Source organism: Gossypium hirsutum, chromosome A13, assembly GCF_007990345.1.
Source record: "Gossypium hirsutum isolate 1008001.06 chromosome A13, Gossypium_hirsutum_v2.1, whole genome shotgun sequence".
Classification (NCBI taxonomy): Eukaryota; Viridiplantae; Streptophyta; class Magnoliopsida; order Malvales; family Malvaceae; genus Gossypium; species Gossypium hirsutum.
The window spans coordinates 50,081,454-50,106,392 of NC_053436.1; the positions used below are offsets into that span (position 1 = coordinate 50,081,454).

Genomic DNA, 24,939 nt, shown 5'->3' on the forward strand with positions numbered 1-24,939 from the left:
GGAGTGGAACCTTTACGATGATGTTGTTGTGCTTGGTTTTTGGTAGGATTCATAGAAGTAACTTCTGTGCTGAGGGAACTTCAACATTTGGTTGAAAATCCTCCCAATTCTTAGGTGCAATGGGTTCATCTTCAATTTCAACAATCCTCGGTCCCAACATCTTTCCACTCCTCAAGGTAACAACTTCACATGGTTCTTTACTTGTATTCCTCGAATTTAGAGTGTTGTTGGCAAAGCTCATTGAGTTCTGCTTATGAGCTCATTGGCTAACTGTCCAATCTGGTTCCTTAGATTCCTTAGAGTCACATCGTTTTTAGCCATATATGCTTTCAATAGGTTCTCCAAATGCTTTCAATGGGTTCTCCAAACTACTTGAAGACTTGGCTTGTTGAGGTTTCTATATCTATTGAGAAAAATTTGGTAAACGATTTAAACGTGAAAGCATATAGGAATTACTTGGACCAGTCCCTTAATTACTCCAAGAGAAATTTAGATGATTCTGCCATGAAGAAGTGTAATAATTTGAGTTCGATCCTGACCCACTTTTATCCTGGTTCTGGTTGTCCATGTAATAGAGAGATTCTGGATGTGATGGCCATTTTTCACAGATATGACCATCTCTACAATAAATAGAGATAATTTTGAACTGACTTGGTTGTTGACCTGATATATTAGCATTAAAACTATTAGCAGAAAATTTCTTAAACATGGAATCCATAGAAGATACCTGGTTTGTCAAAGATGTAAGTAGATCAACTTCGTCAACTTCATCAACCCTGATTACTTTTCTTCCTGTGGCTATTTGAGTAGTTTGCCACTAGTAGTTTTTGCTAGAGATCCTTTCAATGGTCTCATATGTTTCATTGTATGATTTTGCAAGAAGAGATCCATTGGCTAAAGGTCCACCACCATTCTGGTATCTACGTTGAGACTATTGTAAAAAGTCTCCAACTAAATATAATGAGGAATACCATGACGAGGACATTTTTGCAACAACTCCTTGAATTTCTCTCATACATCATAAAAGATTCATAACAAGCTGAAATGTGGTGATTTAAATTCTAATATTGGCATTTCTACTTGGTGGAAAATACATTATCAAGAATCGTTTAGCCAATTCCTGCCATGTTGATACTGAATAAAGTGGTAAAGAATTCAACCATGCTCGTGCTCTATCTCTCAGCAAGAATTGGAATAACTTTAATCTCAAAGCGTCTTTAGTCACTCTAGCTAGCTTAAATGAATCACATACTTCCATGAATAAGTGCAGGTGTAGATGTGGATCTTTGGTAGGCTTTCCATTAAATTGGCCCATCGTTTTCAACATTTGGAAAGTAGCTGACTTTAATTCAAATTAAGGAGCCTCAATTTTGGCCTCACAATTCTTAGATTGAGTCAATTGGATAAAGGCACAACATAGTGATAGATGAGGTGGTCTTTGTCATCAGCAACAATGACCTGATTATAGGCATTGTAAAAAGCTCATTGGTTTTGATTTTGTCATACAAGATATATAATCACTTGAAAATATAAAAAGAAATAAAATAAAATAAATTTAAACCAAATTGCAAAAATAATTATCTTAACAATAATGTAACAACCCGTTTTTAGTCAAATTAGAACAGTGGTTTCAAGACCACAAATCAGAGGTCAAAATATTTATTTTATTATTATTTTAATGTTTATAGTATGATATCATGTTGGTGGAAAAATTTCGTTAAGAAATTTTATTTTTTAATTGTTTAATTTAAGAAAGAGGACTAAATCGCGTAAATTGCAAAAGTGTTGATTCTATCAGCTAAAAGTTTCTATTAGCTATGGTTTATTAAAATTAATGTCCTTATGTTGTAATTAGACCAATATTAGTATAAGTTGACTTATATGGACACATTATTAGGTATTTAAATGGTTTATTAGTAAGGTTAATTTGGTAATTTGGTTATTATCATAATAATAAATAAAACAAAACCAAATTAATGGTGGATATCATCTTCTCCACCAATTTTTGGAAGAGAATAAACACCATTTTAGGTCTACCATTCGGCTAGGGCATTTTTGCTCATTAAGGTACGATTTTTGTCCCATTTTTAATGATTTTTATGTTTTTGAGATCGTTGCAACTAGTATTAATTAGCCCAGGGACTAATTTGAAAAACTATTAAAGATTTTGAATGATTCCATTGATGAATACATGTGTATTTTGATGTTTGATGATAGATTATGAATATTGATGTTAGATAAACAAGTTTTGCTAAGTGATTTTTAGTAAAAATGCAAAATAGGGATTAAATTGGGAAAAATGTTAAGTTTGTGGTTAAAATGTGAAATAAATGAAAATTACGGGCTGCTAGGGGCATTATGGTAATTCGGCTAGTATGGGTCTACTGTGAATTTTCATTAATTTGTGATTTTATGAAATAAGGACTAAATTGTGAAAAATGTGAAATATGTGGGGAAAAAGTGTAAAAATGCCTTAAGTATGTTTTAGACTAAATTGAATGAATAACTGATTAAATAAGTTAATTTTTATTATTTATAGATCAAGAAAAGAGGAATTCGGACTTAGATCAAGGAAAAAGCAAAGTAATTGAATAGTCGGTCTGTTTCGTTATTTTCGTATACAAGTTAAGTTTGTATAATTGAACTTAAATGTGTATCTATTTATTTGATGGATGAAATTGAGATAGTATTTATTATAATAGATAAATGTGGAGATATTAAATTTAATGTATGGTTAAAGTAAACGAAATGCTGAATAAGACCATAGATAGGCTATGGCGATAGGCTATGGCAAATCAGATAATAAGACCATAACCGGGTTATGGCATGTGAATGTAAGACCACGGCAGGGCCTTGGCAATATATGTGTAAGATCATAGTTGGACTATGGCATCATAAAATTGAAGTATTTGCATCATAAGCATTTATAAGCTGGAGTGGTTTGACAAGAGAATTGTTGAGAAATAGATAAGAATCGGTACAAGTATGTACTGAAAACTAATCCAAGTAACGAGTTAGAAGAAGTTGAAAACTTATGAGTTATGATATGGATAAACTTTATGTTAGCTCATTGTTTGATGCTTTAAATGTCAATTATATCATCCATTTTTAAATGTTAATGAATATTATGATTATTTCATATTTACATACGAACTTACTAAGCTTTATAGCTTACCTTGTTTAATTTTTGATGTTTTATAGTTTTACGAAGCTAGCTCAGATCCATGGATCGTTAGAGACTTCATCACACTATCAGACATCTATTTGGTACTTTTGAGTTGTGTAAATATGGTATATGGCATGTATAGGCTTGTGTCATTTTGGTATGTTTGATGAACATGTAATTAGGCCATTTGAGTTGGCTTGTGATGATGAATTTGTTAATGTATAAAGATGTGCAAAAGGCTTTGTTTTGAGTTACGTAATTGACCTATATTGAGTAAATGAGGTTAAATTAATAATGCATGTTTGGAATGGTTTAACTAAATGACATATATATGTGAATTATGTATAATAAGGCAAGTTGAATTGATAGGTATTTGAATAGGTAAATAGCATTGAATTGAGTATTGAATTGGTTGAAATGGATATATTATGATTATGTATTGGTTGATGAATTTTGGCTACCTATTTTTGTCTTAAAATGGTACCAATTGTAACAGCCCAATTTTAGGCCTAGTCGGAACAGTGGTTACGGAACCACAAATTTGAGGTCTGAGAAATTATTTTTAATATTATTTTATGTGTCATAGCATGATTATATAACTGCATGAAAATTTTGGTGAATTAATTTTAGTGTTTGGGAGCTTAATTGAGAAAAAGGACTAAATCACATAAAGGGCAAAAGTTTTGTTTTGCTAGCCAAATGTGTTAAATAGCTAGAGAACCATAATTGGGGGTGTTTAGAGTGCAAATAGGCCTTTAAATTAATGGTGGCCGGCCATAGAGAAAAAAAGAAGAAAGTTGACAATGTTAGGTGAGTTTTGGTGACTAAATTGGCTAGAAATAAAATAAAATAAAGAGAGAATGATATCATCTTTTTCTCATCTTCTTCTCCACTGAAAATATCATCAAATAGAGGGTTTTGAAAGCTTAAAAATATCAGCCACTTATATCCCTTGTAAGTAAGAGATTTAGGTAACCTTTCTTGATGATTTTTGCATTTTTAGGACCCTTGTAGCATGAGCTAGCTAATGAGGGGACTATTTTGCAAAATGGTTTAAAGTTTAGAGTTTTTCCATGAGAGCATTTGTAATATTTGCTGAAAATTTGTGAAAGAAAATGAATCTTGGTTGTTTAATAAACAACTTTTGTGAAAGGATTTTCATTAAAACACCTCAAATGAACCATTTTGTAAAGTTTATAAAATAAGTGATAAGTATGAGAAATAATTGAAAATTTTGGCTACTTCTGGTATAAAAAGAATTCGACTAGGCTTGGTTAGTGAGAAAATTTGATGAAAATCGTTTTACGAGCCTAGAGGAAAAATCGTAAATTTTGTAAAAGTCTAGGGGCAAAATAGTCATTTTGCCAAAGTATAAATTATGAAATGTATTGGTCAATATGATGATTAAAGTAGTGGATTTTATAATTTTAGATCAAGAAAATCAAGATTCAGGCTTAAGTTGGAAGGTACGAGGTTATGGACTAAAATGAAATAATTAGCCAAAATTTCATTCGAGGTAAGTCCATGTGACTAAATAAGCATGTTATTCATGTTATTGTTAATATAATTGAAATTCTATCTTGCTATGATTGTATTAAATTATATGTTGATGATATTGAATATGAGAAAGTGATGCCAAATGTTAATAATAACATTTATGTGAGATTGGACAGAATATGATATTCCATTGAAACGTGCAAGTTGTACGTAAGTAAGGTAACTTTATCATTTTTATGTGTTGAATGATTAATTTTGCGTAATATGATTGAAAATGCATGATGAAATTTAATGTAGTAGAGTCCTGATTGAACCAAGGAATAGATCGGATATCAATGCCATGACATTTGGGGTGACCTGTGCGCTAGTGTAAGACCATGTCTGGGACATGGCATCAGCGACATTTTGTATACTAGTGTAAGACCTTGTTGGCCATGGCATCAGCTATGTTATGAGAGCCAGTGTAAGACCATGTTGGACATGGCATCGGCTACGTTATGAGAGCCAGTGTAAGACCATGTTGGACATGGCATCGGCGTTGGTTATTAGAATCGGTGTAAGACCATGTTGGACATGGCATCAGCGTTGATTGTGAGCCAGTGTAAGACCATGTTGGACATGGTCTCGGTATTGAGATGAGAGCTAGTGTAAGACCATGTCTGGGACATAGCATTGGCATCGACATGTGAGCCAATGTAAGACCATGTCTGGGACATGGCATTGGCAATTCATCCTCTTGTGTGAGGCTTATTGGATATCCATTAGTATTTCAAAAGGGTTCACGGGTTATTTTAAGGCTCATGATAATGATATGGAAGGATATAATCATGTTGTGAGTGGTACAGGTTCTTATTCAAACTCATGAGGTATGAGTCTAGTTATGTTGCCCTGATGGTCAGAATGATACGAGTAAGTTCTAGCTATGAAAATGAGTAAGCCATGTTTATGATCATGTTGAAATGGTACAGGTATGTACTAAAAAAAATTCATGAGTGATGAGCTCGATGCATATTACACTTTGGTAAGAATGTAAATGAGTAAGTCATACTTGTGAGAATGACTTTTGTGACGACCTTGTAAATATTAGGTCGATACCTATGGTGGGTAATTATGTTTTAAATTTGATTGATGATTATGTATGAGGTTTTTAAGTTGAATTAAATCGGGACATGATAGGTTTACCCCTTCACCTTGTGGCCTAATGAATATGGAAAGAGAAATTGATTGGCATAAAAGCCTATTTAAAGATAATTATGAAGAGGTAAAATTGGCACTGAAAAAGTTTTGGACAGTAGCAGAAGTCCAATTTTAAAAATCCACCAAAAATTGTGGAAATCGAATTAGATATTGAATAAAATATGAAATTAAAGCTTATTAAGTCTAGTTTCATATAAAAGAATTATTGTAAGCAATAAAGGTCCATGTTATGATATATTTGAATTGTTGTGAGACAGAATCAGAATGATTTTTAAATCCCCTGTTTTGATTTAGGAAAATCATTAAAAATTGTAAAAAAATAATTAAGGGTTATAAAATATATACTTAGAATCCTTAATGAATTTAATTTCAAAACAGACAAAAGGGAACATCATCTAAATCAGGTATGATGAGATAATTAATATTTAGTGAAGAGGGGTCGAAATTGTTAGATAGCGAAACAATGGTGAATTTAAAGAATAAACTGTAGTTATTGGCTAGATAAAAAATTCTGAAAATTTTATGGTAAGAGGATATGTGAGTCTAGTTTTAGGGAAAATTAGCAGAACTTAATTGAAGTTCTATAGCTCTAGATATAAATAATTTAATGACTATGACTCGAGAAAATATCTTGACCTGAACATAAATAAAAGTACAAATATGGTTGTATTACCTTGAGAAGCAAGTTGATAAATTGTTTATTATTTTCATACGGTCTTACTAAGTTATAAAGCTCGGGGTTGGAGATCGTCGGAGGCAGCATCACACTATCAAGCCATCACCTTTGAAGTATTGACCCATATATGTTAAGCGTTTCATGTGAGTGACATGTATAAAGACTTAGTTTTTATGTTAGCCATTATTATGATTAGCCAAAGGTATTGGCTTACATTGAGTTACTTATATATGGCCATGAGGTGTGGTTCATAGTGATTATGGTTTGTAAATCTATCTATCCATGCTAAGCTCTAGTGCTTGTGATATGATTATGCTTGTGAGGCATGCATGATTGGTATTAAGACATATGTGCATGATGAATGTTTTATGACCAAATCTAAATGGTCATGGCCATGAATTAACTGTATAATATGGAAAAAAAGATGTGAAGGATTAAGAGTAACTTAAAGGCTTGGAAAATAGCATAAGTGTTAGCCACACGGGCTGAAACATGGCTGTGTGTCTCAACTGTGTAGGGGACATGGCCTTAGCACACGAGCGTATGGCTTGGCCATGTGGTTCAAATTATTAGCTGACGTCAGAGTCAGAGAGTTACATGGCCTGAGGACAAGAGCGTGTCAAAGGCACATGGGCATGTCTCTATGTCCACACGGGCGTGTGACCTTATGTCATGGAAAAATTTTCTAAGTTTTCCCAAAACTTTCTAAAGTTCTCATTTTAGTCCCTAACTACTTTCAACGCATGTTTAAGGCTTCGTAGGCCCATGAATGGGACATTATTCATGTGTATGAAAAGTTTTGATACGAATGAAATTTTGTAGCCCTGTTTTGCATGTTTGTGAACGATTAAGTCTGGTAATGCCTCGTACCCTATTCCGGCGTCAGACAAGGGTAAGGGGTGTTACATTTAGTGGAATCAGAGCTATGGTTTAGTCAGTTCTTAGACTAACCTACCACATGGATATACATGCCACAAATTTTTGATAGTGTGATGTCTCTTGACGTGAATGAGAACTATCTTGTTTAGATAAAGGTACTCTCCAACCAAGCTACACCCGATCACGTAAATAGTGATGCTAGTGTATTCAAATAAAGTGCAATTATGATGAAACGAAACTCAGAAAGGTATGAATAGAATTTCATGATATGTATGTAAGAATGTACGAAGTGAGATAACTATGAGTTGAAAAATGTGGAAACGTAGAATAAAATGAAAGTTTATATGGTGATAAGCCCATCTGTGTTTGCTTGGAATGCATATGATATTATGTGCTTAACATATTTGATTAAGTGAATATGGTAAGCAAATTTACTCAAATAGACGGAATGTGTGTTTATGTACACTTGCTTGAATAAGTGTAATCAGTATGTTAATATGGTAGAATTTTATGTTTAATTTTAAATTAGAGATAATATGATGTTTTGTTTTATGTCTTTTTTATTGAACCATGAATATTATAATAGTATAAAAATTGAATTGGAAGATCAAATTGAGTAGAATATAGGAAATGAGTACGATCATTCAATGAGGAATTGACAGATAAGACCATGGTTGGACCATGGCAAAGTATGACATGTAAGACTATAGTTGGGCTATGGCATTGTGATCTTGTGTAAGACCATAGTTGGACTATGGCATCAAGTAAACGACGTACTCAAAACCCATAAGGCGTTCTTTAATTTGACGAATGTCGATAAGAAAAATAGAAGCTAAGTGTTGGAATTTAATTAGATATTAATATTAAGCTCAAGTAAGTAAATTCATTGTTTGAAATTGTGGATGACAGAAAACATTTGTATGACAAATAAGTGTGAATTTGTTTGAATTTCTTCCGAAGTAATTTCTGTTGGTGAATAGGGTAATATGGAATTCGTGAGGATAGAATTAGTCAAAGAAATGAAATTTGAATCGTAAAGATGTCTGAGTATGACAGCTGTGATTGGAGAGATTACAATGATATCTCTTTAGTAATTTATATCTTCATTCCTCCTTAGAGATATCTGTGATCATTTGTTTCTAATAAAATTCTTATCGCATGAGAACGCTAGCTGATTAAAGGGTTAGATGGAAGCACTATTGGTCAGGTCGATTGATGACCCGCATGTTTCATCTTTCTCTGTAGAGTTTTATTCTATTTTGTTGGAATACGAGTGGATGATGAAAATTTATATGAGACTACTCTTTTGTTTCTACCAAAAGTTGTTTTGCTTTGTACTCATATATTTGGAATATATATATTACCCCTATTACAATTGATTTCAGAACATGTGAGCATTGATTTCTTCCGGTTTTCTCTGAGGAATCATCAAGACCCTTATTGTTTTTCTTATGAGTTAGGTTCTCGCACTTCTAGTATGTGCATTCGTTGGCTTTTGATAGCTATGCTTGTTATAGGTGTAATCCTGATTCGATCAGGAGAATGTAATGCTTCTGATATCAGAATTCCTCTACTTTTTCATGAAAAGAATTAACCTCGAAAAGGGTAAAAATAGTGAAAGTTCAGGCTCAAACTCTATGAAAACTTTCTGTTTTTTTTTCAGGAAAGTCTGATTGAAGTTAGTGAATTCAATTAGGATTTTTTGTCTTCCTTGAACAAATGCAGTTGTGAAGGTTTCGATTAGAATGCTAAAGGAGTTGTAAAAGATTGTATGTTTGAGTTAGTCAATAGCATGAAGAAAATAGTATTTTGATATGCTATTATTTGATATTTGAAATTGACTCAATTGTTTTCATTTGAATGAGCTGGTCTATTACATATTAGTAGTATTAAAAAAATAATAGTTGAAAGTGTTATTAATCGAAGTGCTAGTTTTGAGTTCTGTTTAGATTGATTAGATAATTTGTGATTTGTAAGTAATGCACTAACGAACAGATTGGAATGTGTTCTAAAATAAGAATGTAAAGTAACAGTTTATGCTTTCGAACAGTTAAAATCTCATTAAAAGAGCTGCTAGATAAGTGACATAGAGTCGACTCTAGAGTGTCAGTGTTGAGAAATCGATTATTTCGTTTGTTCGACGAGTAAAGTCACATGCTCTTGATTCCAAGAATGTAGAGAATGCAATATTACAGACAATTGAATGGAAAACCTTTGTTCATTTTGTGAGTGTTAGCTACATGATCATTCCTGTTTGATGGGAGTCTGAATTTAGCTAAAATGTAAAGCTGGAGTGATGTCTTCTTTGTAAGACTGAGAACTATTGGAACGTGATGGTCGATGACAGAGTGATCATGGAAGTATCCCCTCGAAGAGGACTCCTTGACAAGATAGGGGAAACTACAAGAATGATACCCTAATCTCTTTTCTAATAAGATTTTTGAGGATAATAATCCCTAAAAGGGAGAATTGTAACAGCCCGATTTTGGGCCTAATCAGAACAGTGCTTACAGAACCACAAATCTAAGGTTTGAGAAATTATTTTTAATATTATTTTATGTGCCATAGCCTGATTATATAACTGCATGAAAATTTTGGTGAATTAATTTTAGTGTTTGGGAGCTTAATTAAGAAAAAGTACTAAGTCGCATAAAGGGCAAAAGTTTTGTTTTGCTAGCCAAATGTGTTAAATAGCTAGAGAACCATAATTGGGGGTCTTTAAAGTGCAAATAGCCTTTAAATTATTGGTGGCTCGCCATAGAGAGAAAAAGAAGAAAGTTGTCAAAGTTAGGTGAATTTTGGTGACTAAATTGGCTAGAAATAAAATAAAATAAAGAGAGAAGGATATCATATTTTTCTCATATTCTTCTCCACTGAAAATATGAGCAAATAGAGGGTTTTGAAAGCTCAAAAATATCAGCCACTTATATCCCTTGCAAGTAAGAGATTTAGGTAGCCTTTTTTGATTATTTTTGCATTTTTAGTACCCTTGTAGCATGAGCTAGCTAATGAGAGGTCTATTTTGCAAAATGGTTGAAAGTCTAGGGCTTTTCCAAGAGAGCATTTGTAATATTTGCTGAAATTTTGTGAAGAAAATGAATCTTGGTTGTTTAATAAACAACTTTTGTGAAAGGATTTTCATGGAAACACCTCAAATGAACCATTTTGTACAGTTTATAAAATGAGTGATAAGTGTGAGAAATAATTGAAATTTTGGGCTGCTTCTAGTATAAAAAGAATTTGGCTAGGCTTGATTAGTGAGAAAATTTGATGAAAATCATTTTACGAGTCTAGGGGCAAAATCATAAATTTTGTGAAAGTTTAGGGGAAAATATTGATTTTGCCAAAGTATAAATTATGAAATGTATTGGTTAATATGATGATTAAAGTAGTGGATTTTATTATTTTAGATCAAGAAAATCGAGATTCGGGCTTAAATTGGAAGGTATGAGGTTATGGACTAAAATTGAATAATTAGCCGATATTTCATTCGAGGTAAGTCCGTGTGACTAAATAAGCATGTTATTCATGTTATTGTTAATATACTTGCAATTCTATCTTGCTTAATTGTATTAAATTATATGTTGATGATATTGAGTATGAGAAAGTGATGCCAAATGTTAATAATAACATTTATGTGATGATTGAAAACATTGGAAATTTTACGTAATGTGATTCAAAATGCATGATGAAATTTAATGTAGTAGAGTCCTGATTGAACTGAGGAATAGATTGGATATACATGCCATGACATTTGGGGTGACATGTGAGCTAGTGTAAGACCATGTCTGGGACATGGCATTGACCACATTTCGTATGCCAGTGTAAGACCATGTTGGACATGGCATCGGCTATGTTATGAGAGCCAGTGTAAGACCATGTTGGACATGGCATCGCTATGTTATGAGAGCCAGTCTAAGACCATGTTGGACATGGCATCGGCATTGGTTATGAGAGCCAGTGTAAGACCATGTTGGGCATGGCATCGGCATTCACTATGAGCCAGTGTAAGACCATGTTGGACATGGCATCGGCGTTCACTATGAGCCAGTGTAAGACCATGTTGGACATGGCCTCGGTATTGAGACGAGAGCTAGTGTAAGACCATGTTTGGGACATGGCATCGGCCTCGACATTTGAGCCAGTGTAAGACCATGTCTGGGACATGGCATTGGCAAGTTACCTTCTTGTGTGAGGCTTATCGGATATCCATTAGTATTTCAAAAGGGTTCATGAGTTATTTTAAGGCTCATGATAATGATATGGAAGGATATAATCATGTCGTAAGTGGTACAGGTTCTTATTCGAACTCATGAGATATGAGTCTAGTTATGTTGCCCTGAGGGTAAGAATGATACGAGTAAGTTCTAGCTATGGAAATTGAGTAAGCTATGTTTATGATCATGTTGAAAGGGTACAGGTATGTACTAAAAATATTCATGAGTGATGAGCTCGATGCATATTACACTTTGGTAAGAATGTAAATGATTAAGTCATACTTGTGAGAATGACTTTGTGACGACCTTGTAAATATTAGGTCGATACCTATGGTGGGTAATTATGTTGTAAATTTGATTGATGATTATGTATGAGGCTTTTAAGTCGAATTAAATTGGGACATGATAGGTTTACCCCTTCACCTTGTGGCCTAATGAATATGGAAAGAGAAATTGATTGGCATAAAAGCCTATTTAAAGATAATTATGAAGAGGTAAAATTGGCATTGAAAAAGTTTTGGACAGCAGCAGAAGTCCAATTTTAAAAATCCACCAAAATTTGTGGAAATCGAATTAGAGACTAAATAAAATATGAAATTAAAGCTTATTAAGTCTAGTTTCATATAAAAGAAATATTGTAAGAAATAAAGGTCCATGTTATGATATATTTAAATTGTTGTGAGATAGAATAAGAATAATTTCGAATTCCCTTGTTCCAAATTAGGAAAATCATTAAAAATTGTAAAAAAAAAATTAAGGGTTATAATTTATACACATAGAATCCTTAATGAATCTATTTTCAAAAGAGATAGAAGGTAACATCATATGAATCTCGTATGTGGAGATAATTAATTTTTAGTGAAGAGGGGTTGGAACTGTCAGTCAGTGAAATAGGGGTGACTTTAAAGAATAAACTGTACTTATTGGCTAGAAAAACAATTCTGAAAATTTTATGGTAAGAAGGTATGTGACTCTAGTTTTAGGGAAAAATAGCTAAACTTAATTTGGATTCCGTAGCTCTAGATATAAATAATTTAATGACTGTGACTCGAGAAAACAGCTTGACCTGAATATAAATAAAAGTACAAATATGGTTGTATTACCTTGAGAAGCAAGTTGATACATTGCTTATTATTTTCATACGGTCTTACTAACCTACAAAGCTTAGTCCCTTCCTTTCCTTTTCTTTCGTGCTGATAGGTTAGCTCGGGGTTGGAGATCGTCGGAGGCAGCATCACACTATCAAGCCATCGCCTTTGAAGTATTGACCCATATATGTTAAGCATTTCGTGTGAGTGGCATGTATAGGGACTTAGTTTTTATGTTAGCAGTTATAATGATTAGCCAAAGGTATTGGCTTACATTGAGTTACTTATATATGGCCATGAGGTGTGGCTCATAGTGATTATGGTTTGTAAATCTATCTTTCCATGGTAAATTCTAATGCTTGTGATGTGATTATGCTTGTAAGGCATGCATGATTAGTATTAATACATATGTACATGATGAATTGTTTATGACCAAATCTAAATGGTCATGGCCATGAATTTATTATGTAATATGGAAATAAAGATGTGAAGGATTAAGGGTAACTTAAAGGCTTGGAAAATAGCCTAAGTGTTGGCCACATGGGCTGAGACACGACCGTGTGTCTCAACCGTGTGGGGGACACGGCCTTAGCCCACGAGCATGTGGCTTGGTTGTGTGGTTCAAACTATTCGCTGATGTCATAGTCAGGGAGTTACATGGCCTGAGGACATGGGCGTGTCGAAGGCACATGGGCTTGTCCCTGTGTCCACACGGGCGTGTGACCTTGTGTCATGGAAAAATTTTCTAAGTTTTCCTAAAACTTTCTAAGGTTCTCAGTTTAGTCCCTAACTACTTTCAATGCATGTTTAGGGCTTCGTAGGCCCATGAATGGGACATTATGCATGTGTATGAAACGAATGAAATTTGTAGCCTGGTTTTGCATGTTTGTGAACGATTAAGTTTAGTAATGCCTCATACCCTGTTCCGGCATCGGACATGGGTAAGGGGTGTTACACCAATTGATCTTGTATAGGTATGTGCAAAATGGGTGGCAAAATGGCTTGGTAAATGGCATATTTTTGTCCATATGGGAAGAGACACGGGCGTGTGTCTCAATCGTGTGTAACACACGGTCATGTTACACGGCCATGTGTCCCTTAGTGTTGATTTTGAAAACAAGTCAGTATGCTCCACACGGCCTCACACACGGGAGTTTGAGTTGGTCGTGTGGAATAAGTTAGTATGCCCTATAGGTTGGACATGGCCTAGTACATAGCCTGGCACACAGGCGTGTATGGCTATTTTTAGGGCACACGGGCTATCCACACGGGCGTGAGTGTTGGTCGTGTGACCCAAGTCAGTGAGTTACACGGGGTCAGACACGAGCTGGGACATAGTGATGTACTCCCATTTCGAATATCCACACGACCTGTGACAAGGGCATGTCTCTCACACGGCCTGGCCACACAGGCGTGTGTCCCCTGTTTTGGGAAATTTTGGTAAGCTTTGTAAAAGTTTCATAAGTTATCAGTTTAGTCTTGAACTACTCCCAAAGCATGTTTAAGGCCTCGTAGGCTCGTATAAGGGATAAATAGATTGAATTTGAATGATGATTGTATGGAATGAATGAATGTATGAAAAAAATATGTTTATATGTATTGTAAGTCCGGTAATAGTCCAAAACCCTATTCCAGCGTTGAATATGGGTGAGGGGTGTTATATTTATTGGTATCAGAGCTACAGTTTAGTCGATTCTAAGATTAACGTAGCGTATGTGAGAGTCTAGCTATACATGCCATATATAAACTGTGATAGTGTGATAAATCCTAACATTATAAACTATGTTTTTGTATAGTAATGGATCCTGAACGAGCTGTAGCAGATGATGTTGAGAGTAATGTACCAGCTCCCGCTCAAGGGACAGTGCCTTCTAAATCTAGACCCGTGTCAAATAGTCACGGAGGTGAGGCTAAAGAAGCCTTTTTCCAGATGATGAACGAGTGGTTCACTCAATATGTTCGGACAAATTTGGCTACTCAACAACCTCCACCCTTGCCAAATCCTCAATCAATCCCCGTAGTTCCTTAAGTTATTGATCCAATATGATTGAATAAGCCATCAATCAATAAAATTCGTAAGCATAGGGCTGAAGAGTTTAGGGCTAATGTTGATGATGATCCTAAGAGAGTTGAGTTTTGGCTTGAAAATACAATCCGAGTGTTTGATGAACTTTCTTGCACATCGGCTGTGTAATATCCCGAATTAGGGCCTAATCGAAATAGTGGTTTCGTGACCATAAATCCGAGATAGAAATAATTATTTTATAATTATTTTGAGGTTTATGATATGATTACATGATTGTGTGAAAATTTCGTGATGAAATTCTATGCCTAAAGTGCTTAAATTGAAAGTAGGGACTAAATCGAATAAGTTGCAAAACTTGCATTCTAGAAGTTTTTAGTGTGAAATTGTTTTGGAATATTAATGAGGAGGTCTTAAATAGCAATTTGACCAATTTTAAGTTCATGGACAAAATTAGGACATGGAAGGAATTTTTGGAAAGTTTAGTAGTAAGGGTATTTTGGTCATTTAGTTATTAAAATGAATTAAAAACAAAATTAAAAGCCAATTTTTGTCCATCTTCTTCATTAGGCCGAAATTTCAAGGGTTCTCCATAGCTAGGGTTTGTTTCAAGCTTCCAAGCTCCATAGTAAGTGATTCCAAGCCCCGTTTTTAATGATTTTTACGTTTTTGAGATCCCGGTAACTCGATAAAGCTTATGTTAGCAATAATTTAACCTAGGGTTTATATTTGGAAAAATACCCATAGGTGAAATTTGTGTATTTTGATGTTTTATGATAGAATATGAAGTTTTAAATTATGTTAGACAACTTGTACTACTCAATTTTAAGCAAAAACGAGTAAAAGGGCTTAATCGGTAAAAATACCTAATAGTCACAAGTACATGTTAGAGCAAGAATTTGATGTTGCCATAGAAGAGAAAAGTGATCAACATGTTGTAAAACATAAGAATAAGGAATAAAGTTTAATCCCGAGCCTAGGGTCAAAAATGTAAATATGCAAAAGTTTAGGGGTAAAATTGTAATTTTGCCAAAATTTGAGTTAAGGATTAATTTGATAATGTGAGTATTAAATAAGCTAAATGTGTTATTTTAGATCAAGAAAGACGTGAAATCGACCTCAATCGAGGAAAAGAAAAGATTGTGGACTAAATTGCAAAATCTTTGTATTTTGGTACCAAGTAAGTTCATGTGTAAATAATGTAGCATAAATATTATTTTTAAGTTATTAATGTTAATTATATGATACGCTGATTTTTAATCGTGAAATATTATGCTTTATGGTTAATGTTGAGTAATATGCAAATTATGTTTACTACTTGATAAATATGAATTGCTACCAAGTATCGGTTCCGATATTCCATGGAAGACGGCAAATGTGAGATCGAGGGAAAAAGCCCGTTTGAACCTTAGGAATAGATTAGGATACAAGTGACATGTCACTAGGATGGTTGAGCATCCGAACTCGTTGAGTTGAGTCCGAGTTCACTTATGGATGCGAATGTCCGAACTCGTTGAGTTGAGTCCGAGTTCACTTGTGGATGCGAACGCCTGAGCTCGTTGAGTTGAGTCCGAGTTCGCTTATGGGCGGGTTACATGATTGCTTGATTGCATAAGCGGCACTTATGTGCAAGTTATCCATGTATCCGAATTATATTCCGATGTGTTCAACGGGTAAAGTTCTACTCAAATGGAGGAATATTCGAGATGTAAAGAGACGTATGGTAAGTGATGTGAAATGGATATTTTGGACAGGTATGTATTTAACCCTCGGGTTGAGTATTGATACAACCATGATAAGGTAATAAGATGATGAAAAATGATTAAAAATGTGATATGTGTTTTAGTAATACATGCTAATGTTGATTGGTATGACTGTTTGTTATGTTACTTATTATTTGCATATGAACTTACTAAGCATTTATGCTTACTCCCTCCTTCTTACTCATTGTAGTTTTGGACAAGCCAGCTCAGGAGTCGGGATAGGTCGAAGGCTCAGTCACACTATCCGGAAGACTTTTGGTAATGGCTTGTAAATTTAAGTATGGCATGTATAGCAATATACCTTTTTTGTGTAAATGATCTTATGGTATGGTGATGGAATGGTTGAGGAAATGCTTGATAATGATAAATTATGAAAATAGTTAGTTTAGATTATATTTGATGTTAAGGAAAATTATTAAGATACTTAGTGCATAAAAACTCATAAAAGGGATGAAATTTGCCATAAACAGAATACTGCAGCAACACTGATGCGAGTTTAAAAATTTACTAAAAATCATAGAAATTGAACTTGGTGATGGAATACATATAAAATTGAATCTTATTATGTCTAGTTTCACATGAAACAAATGAAACAGGTAAAGGAATTATATGTTACAAGATATTTGAATTTTAGTGAAACAGGGTCATAGCAGTTTCTGAATCCCCTATTCCAACTTTAGAAATTCACCATAAATTGTAAAGATATAATTAGGTAGTGTATTTTATATTCTCAGAATCCTTATTGAGTCTAGTTTCAGGAGAAATAAACCTCATAGTCATATGGATTTTTTATAGAGAGAAATGTGGTTTGTAGTAAACAGAGGTCAGACAGTCAAGTCCTGAAACAGGGGTAACTTTAACTAATAAACTGTACTAATTGGCCCAACCAAAAATTCTAGAAAAAATTAGTAGATAGGTATATGAGTCTAGATTTATGGAAAATTTACGGATCTTGATTTCAAGTTTCGTAACTCGAGATATGATTTTTCTTGTGACTGTGATGCAAGTAGCTTAAAAGCTATGAATGTAGAAATAAATAATCCAAAGTTCTAAATATGTTAAATTAAGCTTAGTAACACCTCATACTCGACTCCGGCGACGGTCTCGGGCGTGGGGGCGTTACAGGCTGAATGTTTAAAGTGTACTATATCTCTTTTGAGAGACACTGCATACCAGTGGTGGAATACATTAATATCTGTGGTGCCGAGAGAGAGAGAGTCACTTGGGAATTCTTTCAGACCAAGTTCTAGAAAAAGAACATCAGTCAACAGTTTTTGGATCAAAAGCATAAAGCGTTTTTAAAACTGAAACAAGGGCGCATGACCCTAACCTAGTACGAGAGAGAATTTGTACAATTAAGTAAATATGCTCAAGAGTATGTTTCGACTGAAGAAATAATATGCATGCGGTTTGTTGACAAGCTGAACGAAGATATTAAACTTCTGCTCTAAATGAATTCGTTGTATTAGTTGAGTGTGCTTGTAAAGTTGAAGAATTGGGCAAAGAAAAGAGAAAGACTGATTTTGAAGCTAGAGATTTGAGAAAGAGATTGATGAATAAAACCTATCACTCTTCATCAAAGAAATTTCGAGATTCATATAGTCAATCAAATGCATCAGTGGAGCACTCTAATAGAGATCGTGGGAAGCAATTTATGGGTTCAAAAATTATAGCTATATCTATAGAAAGTGTGGGTAATACTATACCGAATAAACCTGAATGTGGACAATATGGAAAATGACATTTTGAAGAGTGTAGACTGAATGATAAAGCCTGTTTTAGATGTGGTTCTCACGAACACTTCATTTGAGATTGTCTTGAGTTAGATGAGAAAAATAAATCTCGTAGTGCAAGACAAAGCAACACGACTGAGAGAGGAAGAGCATTCCATAATGATGGAAATGTGAGTGGCGGTAGAGCTGCAACATGAGATTCTGTTGATAGATTAGAGGTTAGAGCACCTGCCAGAACTTAAGCTATTCGCACTCACGAAAAAGCGTCATCTCCAGATGTTATTACCTATATATTCTCACTTTATGACACTTATGTAATTGCATTGATAGATTCCGGATCAACTCATTCGTACATATATGTGTGAACTTAGTTTCTAGTAAGAATTTACTTATTGATTCTACTGAGTTTGTTAAAAAGTGTCGAACCCCTTAGGCAAATATGTCCTAGTTGACAAAGTTTGCAAGAATTGTCTGTTAATGACTTGGGTTTAATGTTTTATGGCTGATTTGATGTTGTTACCATTTGACGAGTTTGATATTATTCTAGGTATGGACTAGTTGACGTTCCATGATGCAGTAGTAAATTGTAGACGAAAGACAATTGAGTTGAAATGTCAGAATAATGAAACTCTCCGAATTGGATCAAATGATTTGAAGGGTTTACCAGCTGTAATCTCGTCGATGTTAGCTCAGAAATATGTGAAAAAGGGATGCAATGCATATCTTGCCTATGTACTTGATACAAAAGTGCCTGAAATAAAGATTGAATCAGTACCAGTTGTTTGCGAGTATCTAGATGTGTTTCCAGAAAAGTTACCAGGATTGCCACCTATCAGAGAGGTTGAATTTGCTATTGATTCAATACTGGGAACTTCACCAATATTGATAGCTCCATACAGAATGGCTCCGATAGAGTTAAAAGAGTTAAAGCTGAACTGCAAGAATTAACTGATAGAGGATTCGCAAGACCGAGTTTCTTGCCCTCGGGTGCACTAGTGTTGTTTGTAAAGAAAAAGGATGGTTCTATGAGAATGTGTATAGAATATCAACAACTCAACAAAGTGACAATCAAGAATAAATAACCTCTACTGAGAATTGACGATTTATTTGATCAGTTGAAAGGTGCAACAGTGTTTTCAAAGATTGATTTAAGATCTGATTATTATCAGTTGTGAATTAAAGACTCAGATGTGCCGAAAACAGCGTTCAAAACGAGGTACGGACATATGAATTCCTTCTTATGCCTTTTGGATTGACTAATGCTCCTGCCATTTTTATAGATTTGATGAATCAGATTTTCAGACCGTATTTAGACAAATTCGTGGTTGTACTTATTGATGATATTCTGATTTACTGTCGTGATGAATCTGAGCATGCCGAGCATTTTAGAATCATGTTACAAACTTTAAGAGATAAGAAGTTGTTTGCAAAGTTTAGAAATGTGACTTTTGGCTAAGAGAGGCTAGTTTTCCAGGACATATAGTTTCAGCCAATGATGTCTAAGTTGACCCGAGCAAAATTTATGCGATTATGGACTGAAAGCCTCCGAGAAATGTATCGAAGTCAATAGTGTTCTGGGACTAGCCGAATATTATAGACGATTTGTGAAAGGCTTCTCAATGATTGCGACTCCAATGACACGATTGCTTCAAAAAGATGTTAAATTTGAGTGGTCAGAAAAGTGTCAGCAGAGTTTCGAGCAGTTGAAAGCATTATTGACAAAGGCACCAGTGTTAGTTTAGCCTGAGTCGGGTAAAGAATTCGTAGTTTTCAGTGATGCATCGTAAAATGGCCTAGGTTGTGTTTTGATGTAGAAAGGAAAAGTTGTAGCTTATGCCTCAAGACAATTGAAGCCGCACGAAAAGAATTATCTGATGCACGATCTAGAGTTAGTTGCGATAGTGTTCGCATTGAAAATTTGGCGTCATTACTTGTTTGGTGAGAAATGTCATATTTATACTGACCAAAAAAGCTTGAAATATCTAATGACTCAGAAATATTTGAATTTACAATAGTGGAGATGGTTAGAATTGCTAAAAGACTATGAATTAGTGATTGACTATCATCAGGGGAAAGCGAACGTTTTTGCTGATGCTTTGAGTCGAAAGTTCTTATTTACTTTACGTCCTTTGAACATACAATTAGCTTTGTCTGATGATAGTTCGATAGTAGCCAAGTTGAAAACGAGACCGTATTTCTACAACAGATTTGTGAGGCTCAAAAATTTGATAATGAATTACCAGCAAAACGAACTCAGTGTGAGTCAACTTTTGATTCAGAGTTTCGAATAGGGCTTGATGATTGTTTGATGTTTCGTGATAGAATATGTGTACCGAGAAATTCTGAACTCATTCATAAGATTCTAAATGAAGCACACAGTAGTTGTTTATCAGTACATCTAGGAAGCACAAAAATGTATAACGATTTGAAATAACTTTATTGGTCGCACGGCATGAAATGAGATATTTCAAAATTTGTTTCAAAATGTTTGATTTGTCAGCAAGTCAAAGTTGAGCGTCAAGTACCGTCAGGTTTATTACAGCCTATTATGATTCTTGAGTGGATGTGGGATAGAGTAACAATGGATTTCGTATCGTGTTTGCCCTTATCTCTGAAAAAGAAAGATGTGATCTAGGTTGTTGTTGACAGATTGACGAAGTGAGCTCATTTTATTCTGGTACGTACAGATTTATTGCTTGATAAATTAGTTGAGTTGTATATTTCTGAAATTGTGAGATTACATGGTGTTCCCCCTATCAATTGTTTCTGACAGAGATCTGAGATTCACTTTGCAATTTTGGAAGAAATTGCAAGAAGCTTTAGGTACGAAGCTACATTTCAGCATCGTGTTTCACCTGTAAATGGATGGTCAATCTAAACGAGTTATTCAGATACTTGAAGATATGTTGCGTTGTTGCATTCTTGAGTTTGAAGGTAGCTGGGAGAAATATCTATCGCTGATTGAATTTTCTTATAATAATAGCTTACAATCGAGTATAAAGATGGAACCTTACGAAGCTTTATACGGTCGTAATTGTTGAACACCGTTGTACTGGAGTGAACTCAGTGAAAATAAGATTCACGGGGCTGACCTGATCAGAGAAATTGAAGAAAAAGTGAAAGTAATTACGATAGTTTGAAAGCAGCATCGGATCAATAGAAATCGTACGCAGATTTGAAACAGAAAGATATTGAGTTTCAGATTCGGGATAAAGTGTTTTTTAAAGTGTCGCCGTGGAAAAAGATATTGTGATTTGGTCAGAAAGGGAAATTGAGTCCGGATTTATCGAACCGTATGAGATTACTGACCGAGTTAGGCCAGTGGCATATTGATTATCTTTATTACCTAAGTTAGAGAAAATACATAATGTGTTTCACGTATCGATGTTACAAAGATATCGATCTAACCCTTCACATGTCATTTCCCCGACTGAGGTCAAAATTTAATCTGATATGACATATGCTGAAGAACCAATTCGAATTTTAGCTTGTGAGATCAAAGAGTTGAGAATAAAAGAATTGCACTAGTGAAAGTATTATGGCATCGACACGGGGTTGAAGAAGCTATGTGGGAACCCAAGGATGCTATGTGAAAACAATACCCGAACCTATTTACTGGTAAGATTTTCGAGGACGAAAATCCCTAAGGGGGGAGAGTTATAACAGCCTATTTTTTTGTCAAATCGGAATACTGGTTTCGGGACCACAAATCTAAGGTCAAAATAATTATTTTATTATTATTTAATGTTTACAATATGATATCATGTTGGCGTGAAAAATTCGTTAAGAAATTTTATTGTTTAATTGCTTAATTTAAGAAAAAGGACTAAATTGCGTAAATTGCAAAAGTGATGTTTTATTAGCTAAAAGTGTCTATTAGCTATGGTTTATTAAAGTTAAGGTCTTTGTGTTGTAATTAGACCAATATTAGTATGAGTGAACTTATATGGACACATTATTAGGTGTTTAAATAGTTTATTAGTAAGGTCAAATTGGTAATTTGGTTATTATAATAATAGTAAATAAAAAAAACCAAATTAATGGTGGATATCATCTTTTCCACCGATTTTTGGAAGATAATAAACACCATTTTAGTGCTACTATTCGGCTAGGGCATTTTTTCTCATTAAGGTACGATTTTTGTCCCGTTTTTAATGATTTCTATATTTTTGAGATCGTTGTAGCTAGTACTAATTAGCCCAGGGACTAATTTCCAAAACTGTTAAAGATTTTGAATGAAGCCATTGATGAATACATGAGTATTTTAATGTTTGATGATAGATTATGAATATTTGGTGTTAGATAAACAAGTTTTGTTAAGTGATTTTTAGTAAAAATGCAAAATAGCGATTAAATTGAGAAAAGAGTAAAGTTAGTGGTTAAAATGTGAAATAAATGAAAATTATGGACTACTAGGGGCATTATGGTAATTTGGCTAGCATGGGTCTATTGTGATTTTCATTAATTTGTGATTTTATGAAATAAGGACTAAATTGTTAAAAATGTGAAATATGTGGGGCAAAAGTGTAAAAATGCCTTAAAGTATGTTTTGGACCAAACTGAATGAATAATTGATTAAATAAGTTAATTTTGGTTATTTATAGACTAAGAAAAGAGGAATTCAGACTTAGATCAGGGAAAAAGCAAAGTAATTGAATAGTTGGTTAGTTCCGTTATATCCGTATACGAGGTAAGTTCGTATAATTGAACTTAAATGTGTATCTATTTATTTGATGGATGAAATTGAGATAGTATTTATTATAATTGATAAATTTGGAGATATTAAATTTAATATATGTTTGAAGTAAACAGAATGCTGAATAAAACCATAGCTGGGCTATGGCAAATCGGATAATAAGACCATAACCGGGTTATGACATGTGAATGTAAGACCACGACAGGGCCTTGGCAATGTATGTGTAAGACCATAGTTGGACTATGGCATCGAAAAATTGAAGTATCTGTATCATAAGCATTTATAAGTTGGAGTGGTTTGATAAGAGAATTGTTGAGATATAGATAAGAATCGATACAAGTATGTACAGAAAACTAATTAAAGTAACGAATTGAAGAAGTTGAGAACTTATGAGTTATGATATGGATAAACTTTATGTTAGCTCATTGTTTGATGCTTTAAATGTTATTTATGTTATCCATTTTGAAATGTTAATTAATATTGTGTTTATTTCATATTTACAAACGAACTTACTAAGCTTTACAGGTTACTTTGTTTAATTTTTGATGTTTTATAATTTTACGAAGCTAGCTCAGGTCCATGGATCGTCAGAGACTTCATCACACTATCAGACATCTATTTGGTACTTCTGAGTTGTGTGAATATGGTATATGGCATGTATAGGCTTGTGTCATTTTGGTATGTTTGATGAACATGTAATTAGACCATTTGAGTTGGCTTGTGATGATGAATTTGTTAATGTATAAAGATGTGTAAATGGCTTTGTTTTGAGTTAGGTAGACCTATATTGAGTAAATGAGGTTAAATTAATAATGCATGTTTGGAATGGTTTAACTAAATTAAATATATATGTGAATTTTGGATAGTAAGGCAAGTTGAATTGATAGGTATTTGAATAGGTAAATGGCATTGAATTGAGTATTGAATTGGTTGAAATGGATATAGTATGATTGTGTATTGGATGATGACTTTTGGCTACATATTTGTGTCTTAAAATGGTACCAATTGATCTTGTATAGGTATGCACAAAATGGGTGGCAAAATGGCTTGGTAAATGGCCTATTTTTGTCCACACGGGCAAAGACATGGGCTTGTGTCTCAGTCGTGTGTGACACACGGTCATGTTACACGACCGTGTGTCAGGTGTTGATTTTGAAAACAAGTTAGTATTCTCCACACGGCCTCACACATGGGTGTGTGACTTGGCCGTGTGGCATAAGTCACTATGCCTTACAGGTTGGACACGGCCTGGCACACGGGTGTAACAGCCCGATTTTGGGCCTAGTCAGAACAGTGGTTTCGGGACCACAAATCCAACTAGAAAAAATTATTTTTATTATATTTTTATGGCCTACAGTTTAACAGAATGATTTCGTGAAAATCTCGTTTGAAAATTTTGATGTTCGAGTACTCAAATTAGTAAAAACTACTAAATCGTAAAAAGTGCAAAACTTGAGTTCTAGAAGCTAGAGGTATTAAATAGCTATAGAATTTTTAGTAGAAGTCCTTATGTCATAATTAACCCATTAATAACTAGTGGAAGATATTTGTTTGGTATTTTTGAAATTTGTTTGAAAAGAAAAGGGAAAATTGGTAATTAAGTTAATAAAGGCATAATAAGACAAAAATTTAAAAGCTATCATCTTTTCTTCTTTCTTTTTCATCCGTTTATGAAGAAAATGGGCAGCCATGGATGAGCAAACATTCGGTCAAGCTTCTATGGCTCATCTAGGTACGGTTTTTGTCCCGTTTTTAATTATTTCTACATTTTTGGAGTTGTGGTAACTCAATTTAGCTATCTCCTACCTTCATTTTCAAAATTGTTAAAGTTTGTAAATTTTGCAATTGATGAATATATGTGTATTTTGATGCTTGAAGATGGAAAATGCATCCTTTTTATTAAATAAACGACTTTTACTAAGTGATTTTCGGTGAAAACATCCGAAATGACTATTTTGTAAAAGTTGTAAAAATGGTATAAAAGTGTGTTTTGATGAGAATTGT

General features: G+C 34.0%; 1 non-coding gene across 1 annotated transcript; it reads left to right on the forward strand.

Moving 5' to 3' along the window:
- The first annotated feature begins 967 nt into the window (after positions 1 to 967).
- On the forward strand, positions 968 to 1,069 carry LOC121212909 (small nucleolar RNA R71). Its single transcript, XR_005908280.1, has one exon. It is a non-coding gene; the product is annotated as a small nucleolar RNA R71 (small nucleolar RNA).
- The last annotated feature ends 23,870 nt before the right edge of the window (positions 1,070 to 24,939 follow it).